General features: G+C 42.0%; 1 pseudogene; it reads left to right on the top strand.

The window, feature by feature from the left end:
• Positions 1 to 953: 953 nt before the first annotated feature.
• LOC120063272 lies at positions 954 to 8,002 on the top strand (annotated as a pseudogene).
• The last annotated feature ends 1,186 nt before the right edge of the window (positions 8,003 to 9,188 follow it).

Here is a 9,188-nt window from a genome sequence, read left to right as displayed (position 1 = left end):
GTACCTACTGCCATAATAGGGAGAAGAGTTCAACCAAGTCTTATGTCATTGACTTGCTGTGGTCCTATCTTCTAGCTAGCTGACTTCTGCCCCTTAGTGATCACTGTTTCATAAGCTGACCTAGATCCATACGGAATGAGAAACACTTTGCTGCTTAAGGACTTAAGTTCTGTGTTTCCCAAGAGTTCATTGCATCCTTGTATTTTTTTATGATGTCTTTGGAACTTTGACCTTTATGTCTCTGTGCCCTTGAAATGGAACACCAGAGATAAGCCATTGGCAGTTAAAACCTCTTTGTAGAAGATTGGAATTTTCATACCATGCTGCAAGACAGTACATGGAACAACTTTGAGATTTTTTGGTGCATTTTTCTGTTCAACTTTACAACACAGTATAGCCTTCATGGGTTGCAAGTCCATACATGCACGCTCTCTCTCCTTTTTGTTAGATTTATCTGTTTTGTGTCAAATTGTTCAGTTAGGCGATCAGGTGATATACTGTACTTGTGCTGACTTGCATAACATGCTGGACACTGGCCAACCCCCACTTCCTCTCCCTCCCCTCACCCCGTTTCTTCACTACTCCTTTTTCACTTCTCCCCTTCAGAGAAAAACAGGCTGTCAAAATGTTCTGTTCTTTAACCATTCTGTGGCAGGCTTCACTTTTTCAGGCAAAGGAATGAGACAGAGGTAGTCATATGATCTGCATGCAAATCAAGTGAGATATAGGGACATTTTGATTTACAAGGCTAGTGCGCACAGACATGACAAACAATTACAAAGCAATAATGATGGTTAAAAGTTCACTGTTACTTTCCATGCTATTCTCAAGATATGTGTACTCCCCTTCTCTCTCTCTCTCTTTTTTTCCTCTCTCTCTCTTTCTCTCTCTATCACACACACATGCAAGATGTGCAGTAGTGCATCTGCACAGAACCCCATCATGAACTTTGTCTTCCTTTCGGGTATACAGGAAAATAACAGTGCGAGTATAAAAGGGGGGAGCAGAGGGAGTTGTTGTTGTTCCAAAAGCTACTGCTAGACAGAGCTGAGCTGACTAAGGAGGGACATTTTAACAGAGGGTAAGTGACTGCAGAATTATTTTGTAACTTGTTGTGCATTCTGATAATACAGAGAACAGCCTACATCTCTCTCTCTTTTCTGTATATAACCTGTGATGCACGATATGAACAAATTGAGATAGTGTTTTGCTATTTTAAAAAAAAACTTTGTTTTTTGATGCTCCGTGCGGCATATATTTAATCATTTCCAGTTGGTTCACAATTAAGTGTTTCTATAGCATTAATATGCAGAGAAAGAGAGAGAACCTTCTGCATTTACCCACCCGTCTCCGAATCTTAATTTTTCTGTTGTTCATCAGTTTGCCTTTGGTTGTGCAATAGAATAAAAATAAAATAAATGAAACAACAAAATGATATCCCTATAATAAAAGGCAAGAAGTGTAAAACAGAAATAATTACCTTATATTCTAATCACTAATTTATTTCATATCAGCAGATAAATATATATTTTTTCAAAGTCAGTCAAAACTGGAGAAATGTAACCACTCTCAAATTCATAGACAGAGCTATGGATGCAAGAACTGACCCTCCATAATATGAAAATAATAGTTTTAACCATGTTTTGTGGCTATACAGTGTTTGTTTACATTTACTTTATTTACAAACATTGGTGTAAACATTTGGGTTCTGATGGGCTACGACAGTTGAACTAAGCTCACAAGGCATTTGTAAGGACCAGTACCAAAATATTGTGCACTCACAAATGTAAGTTGCTCTGGGTAAGAGCATCTGCTAAATTACAAAAAAAAAAAAATATATATATATATTCTTCAAGAATCAATGGGTACATATAATTAATTTATGAGTCCAAAAATGGATGCAGCAACTGCAGATTGCTCCTTTACCTGCCATTGAAAAGACCTAATAAATCAGTTCCTTTCAGAGAAAGAGAAGTAATTTAGGAACATTTGGACACACCCAACGTTTGTACATAGGGAACATCCCCCTCATTCTCTGAGATTGTCAGCTTGAGCTTTCTCTTTAGTGTTGACACAGGAAAGGGACACTGTTCAAATCTTCATTACCTGAGTTGACTCTAACCTTTGTCTTACTTCTTTCTCTCTCTCTGTCTCTCTCTTCTACTCACACACCCTCAGCAGATCGAGCCTGCTGCAAGGCACCGTGATGAAGGCGGGGCTCAGCCTGCTCCTGGCTCTCTGCCTGCTCCCTGGGGGCGGAGCAGAGGGGGAGGGGACCCGCTGTAAGCCACCACCTGGTTGGAGCATTGGGGAGGTGGAGCCAATGAAGGGGGTTATGGGCCAGGTCACGGTGGTGGCCCTCCTCCAGGCCAGTTGATTGTTCTGCTTGGTGCAGGCATCCTTGTAAGTGGACCAGATAGGGCTCTGTTCCATTCCCTTAGCCACTTTCCTACCCCTAGTGGAGTGTGTGTTTTTTTTAAAGAATCTTTAAAATTGACACTTTTCCGGTTGTCAACAGCACATCTCTTTATAGAACGCCCGTTCTTTATTTTGTTATAACATTATTTATTTTGGCCATCTCTCCATATGCTCATTTTTCACTTCCTTGTTGTGTTCCTTTGAGCAGATTGGATGAGCTGCGCCTGAAGCTGGAGGGCCAGGGTCTGGACAATGTGACCTATATGGTGGTGAACCACCAGGCGGACCAGGCCCAGCACCTCCACACGTTGCTGAGCCAGAAACTGTCTGAGAACATCATATTGTACAAACAGGTGCCCAAACAGGATGACGTGTGGCAGGCCCTGGCTGGAAAGAAGGATGACTTCCTCATCTATGACAGGTCAGCTCCTTACTGTGGTCGGTCGGTCCGTCGGTCCGTCGGTCGGTCGGTCGGTCTGTGTCTCGTCTGTCTCGTCTGTCTCGTCTGTCTGTCTCTTGCCTGCCTGCGCTTGGTCTGCTCAGAAATACAAAACAGTGCTCAGCATTCTGTCTGTTCCTCTCTCTCTTTCACACACAGTATCTTGTCTTATACAGTATCATATACATACCTCTTTTTCCTACAGCATGCTGCTGTGTAATCATTAAAGTATCCCTCTCTCTCAATTAAATTCAAAGGGATTTATATGCATGGGAAACTGTATGTTTACATTGCCAAAGCAAGTGAAATACAGTGCCTTCAGAAAATGTTCATACCCCTTGACTTATTCCACATGTTGTTGTGCTACAGCCTGAATTCTAAATGTATTAAATTAATTGTTTTCTCTCACCCATCTACACGCAAAAGCCCATAACTACAAAGTGAAAACATGTTTTTAGAAATGTTTGCAAATTTATTGAAAATGAAATATAAAATTCTCACCCTTGAGTCAATACTTTGTAGAAACACCTTTGGCAGCGATTACAGCTGTGTCTTTCTGGGAAAGCCTCCAAGAGCCTCCAAGAATGTTCTTTGGAAAGCAGACTAAACCAGGGTTTCCTCTAGGATTTTGCCTGTGCTTAGCTCCATTCCATTTTTTTTTCATCCTGAAAAACTCCCCAGTCCTTAACAATTACAATAATACCCATAACATGATGCAGCACACACTGTAATTGAAAATATGGAGAGTGGTACTCAGTTATGTATTAGATTAGTTTTGTGGAGTAACTACAATGTTGTTGATCCATCCTCAGTTTTCTCCTATCACAGCCATTAAACTCTGTTACTATTTTAAAGTCACCATTGGCTTCATTGTGAAATTCCTTAGTGGTTTCCTTCCTCTCCGGCAACTGAGTTTTTGTAGTGACTGGGTGTATTGATACATCATCCAAAGTGTAATTAATAACTTCACCATGCTCAAAGGGATATTCAATGTCTTATTTTGTTTTGCATTTACCAATAGGCGCCCTTCTTTGCAAGGCATTGGAAAATCTCGCTGCTCTTTGTGGTTGAATCTGTGTTTGATATTCACTGCTCGACTGAGGGACCTTACAATTGTATATGTGGGGTACAGAGATTAGGTAGTCATTAAAAAATAATGTTAAACACTATTATTGCACACAGAGCCAGTCAATGCAACTTATTATGTGACTTGTTAACCACATTTATACTCCTGAACTTATTTAGGCTTGCCATAACAAATGGGCTGAATACTTTAACAATTTCTAAAAACATAATTCCACTTTGACATTATAGGGTATTGTGTGTAGGCCAGTGACACAACATTTAAATTTCATCTATTTTAAATTCAGTCTGAAACACAACAAACTGTGGAAAAAGTCAAGGGGTTTTACAAAAGTGAAATAAACAATCAGAAATGAACAGTAAACATTACACTCACAAAAGATTCAAAAGTATAGAGGCATTTCAGATTTCAGAAAATACATAAACATAAATATGGGTTGTATTAACAGTAGTTTGCCCTTTTCTTGTGGCAACAGGTCACACAACTTGCTGATGTGATAGCACTCTATGGTATTTCACTTAATTTGTTTTCTAATTCTTTGTGGATCTGTGTAATCTGAGGGAAATATGTGTCTCTAATATGGCCATACATTTGGCAGGAGGTTAGGAAGTGCAGCTCAGTTTCCATCTCATTTTGTGGGCAGTGCCTGTCTTCTCTCAAGAGCCAGGTCTTCCTACGGTGGCATCTCTCAACAGCAAGGCTATGCTCACTGAGTCTGTACATAGTCAAAGCTTTCGTTAATTTTGGGTCAGTCACTCAGTTATTTTCCAACTGTGTACTCTCTGATTAGGGCCAAATAGCAGTCCAGTTTGCTCAGTTTTTTAGCTAATTCTTTTCAATGTGTCAAATAATGATCTTTTAATTTTCAAATGATTTGGTTGGGTCTAATTGTGTTGCTGTCCTGGGGCTCTGTGGGGTCTGTTTGTGTTTGTGAACAGAGCCCCAGGACCTGCTTTCCTAGGGGCATCTTCTCCAGGTTCATCTCTCTGTAGGTGATGGCTTTGTTATGGAAGGTTTGGGAATCGCTTCCGTTAAGGTGGTTGTAGAATTAACAGCTAATTCCTGGATTTTGATAATTAGCGGGTATCCTCCTAATTCTGCTCTCCATGTGTTATTGGTGTTTTACATTGTACACGGAGGAGGTTTTTGTAGAATTATGCATGAAGTCTCAATTTGGTATTTGTCCAATTTTGTGAATTCTTGGTTGGTGAGCGGACACCAGACCTCACAACCATAAAGGACAATGGGTTCTATAACTGATTCAAGTATTTTTAGCCAGATTCTAACTGGAGTTTTATGATCCTTTTGATGTCATAGAATGCCCTTCTTTCCTTGTCTCTCAAATCGTTCACAGCTTTGTGGAAGTTACCTGTGGTGCTGATGTTTAGGCCAAGGTATGTATAGTTTTTTGTGTGCTCTAGGGCAACAGTGTCTAGATGGAATTTGTATTTGTGGTCCTAGCATCTGGACCTTTTTTGGAACACCAATATTTTTGTCCTACTGAGATTCACTGTCAGGGCGCAGGTCTGTTAATGATAATCCAGAGGATTTTCCCAAGGTTGCTGTTGATGCATATGCCACGGTAGTTATTGGGGTCAAATTTGTCTCCACTTTTGTGGATTGGGGTGATCATTAGTTGGTTCCAAATATTAGGGAAGATGCCAGAGCTGAGGATCATGTTAAAGAGTTTAAGTATAGCCACTTAGAATTTGTGGTCTGCATATTTTATCATTTTATTTAGGATACCATAAACACCATAGACCTTTTTGGATTGGAGGTTTTGTATTTTGTCCTGTAGTTCATTCAATGTAATTGAAGAATCCAGTGTGTTCTGCTAGTCTTTAATAGCTGATTCTAAGATGTGTAATTGATCATGTATATGCTTTTTTTTCCTTTTTTTTCTCTCTCTCTCTCTCTCTCTCTCTCTCTCTCTCTCTCTCTCTCTCTCTCTCTCTCTCTCTCTCTCTCTCTCTCTCTCTCTCTCTCTCTCTCTCTCTCTCTCTCTCTCTCTCTCTCTCTCTCTCTCTCTCTCTCTCTCTCTCTCTCAGGTGTGGTCGTCTGACCCACCATATCTTCCTCCCCTTTTCCATCCTGGGTACTCCCTACGTAGAGAACGCCATTAAGGAGACCTACTGCCAACGCATCTGTGGGGACTGCACGTATGAGGTACACACTCTCACACACAATCGGTATGTCTGTGTTTGTATGTGGGAATTAGTTCTATGACAAACCATCCAACACCCATCCTCCTCTCTCACACACAGAGCACAGAGATCCCAGCAGAGTGCAACAGGATGGTAGAGGTAAAGCCTGAGGGAGAAGACAAGCCAGTCACTGGAGGGGATACACCTCACGGTGGACGCGGCCATCATCACCATGGCAATGGGCACGGTCACCATGGCAAAAGCCATGGTCACGGTCACCATGGCGAGAGTGAGGTGGGGCGCGATCACGGTCGTGGCCATGGGGTGGAGCAGCAGCAACACCAACATGGTGCTGAGGGGCTCCACAATGGCCAGGCCCATGGCCAATTGCACGTTGGTCAGGAGCATATGGGTCAGCAGCCCAAGGAGGCGCAGGAAGGGCATACTATGCAGAGGCCCTGAGTGAAGGGGAGGGCCAGGTGAAAGGCGGAGCTCAGTTGACATTTGAAGGAGGGGTCTGATATAAGTCCCTCCTCCAAGGTCAGCTGATGCTGACACTGACGGGGGCTGTTTGGCAATGGGGTGAGCAACGAGCCAATCGGGCTCTGACACTGTGATGAGGCGCTGCCCGCCTCCTGACAGTGACAGGGACTGATGGGCGACTCCACCAATCACATCAGGGAGACCTGACAGTGACGCTCGCCCCCCGCTGACTGACAGCAGCCTCCGCCAGTGATGTCAGCCTGATCCCCGGGTGTTGAAACCTGAGGCTGAGAGCAGCTGTAAGCAGGGCCATGGCTCTGTGAAAGTTACCTTGCTTATAGGCCTCATATTAACATCTGTGAGACCAACACCGGGGCAAAGCGCTCATACCATCTTACCAACTAGTATTGCTCCGGTACTGTAAAGCCACACTTGATAGAGAGGGATGGAGGAATACATTGGGTCTGGTAGAAGAATGCTAAGCCTAAACCTATTACGATATGGGGAATAGGATGGTATTTGAGATGTACCCAAAGAGATAGTATGACATCAAGGAAGGTAGCCTCCACCCTCTCTCTCTCTATCAGTGCGTTGGTGTCACCCTCCCGGTAGTGTATGGGGTGACTATGTTGACGTTTCTCCCCCTCCGTTTTGCTCCCTCCATCCAAAATGAAGGCAGGCACAGAAACTACGCTTTAGTGGTGTCTGTCTGATGTCCGGCTGGGGAGAGGGGAGGGAGAGGGCCATACAATATGACCACCCCCTAAAGTTCAAAGTTCACAATATCGAGAGCTTTGGAAGGAGTATGAAGGAGTAGCGGCCAATGTTGAAATAAACTGACATCATGGCCAGAAATGAAAGATTTAAACCAAAGTTAGACATTGTTATATTCAGCGTTAGTTAGACATTGTTATATTCAGCGTTAGCAAAACCAATTTGGTTAAAATACATTATTGATAGAGTAAGATTTTTCTATTATGACCCCATCAACCTTTTCAACTTTTTCTTCAACTAAAAATCTAATGTCACTCCTTTCAAGCGACCACATTTATTTTTACCTTTGAATTAACGCTGTTTATTAAAGCAGTAGTATGTTTTGTAGACAAAATTCAATATTCACAGTTGTAATAATGTGTGTTTAGTTTTCCATTTTTCTGTCACTGTTATTGCTGTTGGCAATATTACACACATATCTATAATGCACTGTTTGTGAACTAACAAAACAAAGTGACCACTTTTCAACTAACAAAACCAGCTGGAATGAAGGTGGGTAGAGAGAAATATTGAATATACTGTACTTAATGAAGGTCTCTGGGGAAGACTACGGTCACCTAGAACACCCTATGCTTTGTACAGAGCAAATTCTTTCTGACTGTGGAGTGTAGGTGGTGGAACATGTAAGAAAATATCAATAAAGAATGGTTGATGCACTCATATTGCACTATGTGGTTTCTCTCTCTCTCTCTCTCTCTCTCTCTCTCTCTCTCTCTCTCTCTCTCTATATATATATATACAGTATATATGTTCCCTCCCTCTCTCTCTATATATATATATATCTTCCCTCCCTCTGTGTCTCTCTCTCTCTATATATATATATATATATATATATATATACATATATCTTCTCTCTCTCTACTCTCTACCTATTTTTCTCTCTCTATATATACATTTTTCTTTCTTTCATCACATTCCCAGTGGGTCAGAAGTTTACATACACTCAATTAGTATTTGGTAGCATTGCCTTTAAATTGTTTAACTTGGGTTAAACATTTCGGGTAGCCTTCCACAAGCTTCTCAAAATAAGTTGGGTGAATTTTGGCCCATTCCTCCTGACAGAGCTGGTGTAATTGAGTCAGGTTTGTAGGCCTCCTTGTTCGCACACGCTTTTTCAGTTCTGCCCACACATTTTCTATAGGATTGAGGTCAGGGCTTTCAAATCAAAGTTTATTTGTCACGTGCGCTGAATACAACAGGCTCTAAACAATAGTGCAAAAAAAGGTATTAGGTGAACAATAGGTAGGTAAAGAAATAAAACAACAGTAAAAAGACAGGCTATATTCAGTAGTGAGGCTATAGAAGTTGCGAGGCTACGTACAGACACCGGTTAGTCAGGCTGATTGAGGTAGTATGTACATGTCGATATGGTTAAAGTGACTATGCATATATGATGAACAGAGAGTAGCAGTAGCGTAAAAGAGGGGTTGGCGGGTGGTGGGTGGTGGGACACAATGTAGATAGACCCGCTAGCCAATGTGCGGGAGCACTGGTTGGTAGGCCCAATTGAGGTAGTATGTACATGAATGTATAGTTAAAGTGACTATGCATATATGATAGCCCACTGCAACCCCAGTGTCTTGTTTTTTGTCAGAAAGAAGTCGAACTCCGTAAAGTCGTCGGCTGTCATACCCCATTCGTGTCAAAGTACGACGAGTTGTTTATCCTTGTTTGCGTCTTTGGGCACCAATGCTGTCCTGGACTGTCAGTTGACTAACTGTAGCCCGTCTGTTGCTCTGCACAATTCGTGTCAGCCTCCTTTGTCCTCTTTCGTCAATGACACATTTTCGACCACTGGCATGCCGTTGGCAGGATGACCTTTGGGTGGTGGACCATTCTTGATACA

This window comes from Salvelinus namaycush, chromosome 18, assembly GCF_016432855.1.
Source record: "Salvelinus namaycush isolate Seneca chromosome 18, SaNama_1.0, whole genome shotgun sequence".
NCBI lineage: Eukaryota > Metazoa > Chordata > Actinopteri > Salmoniformes > Salmonidae > Salvelinus > Salvelinus namaycush.
Note: the sequence above shows the minus strand (reverse complement) of the source record. Positions and strands in the feature narration are given on the sequence as shown.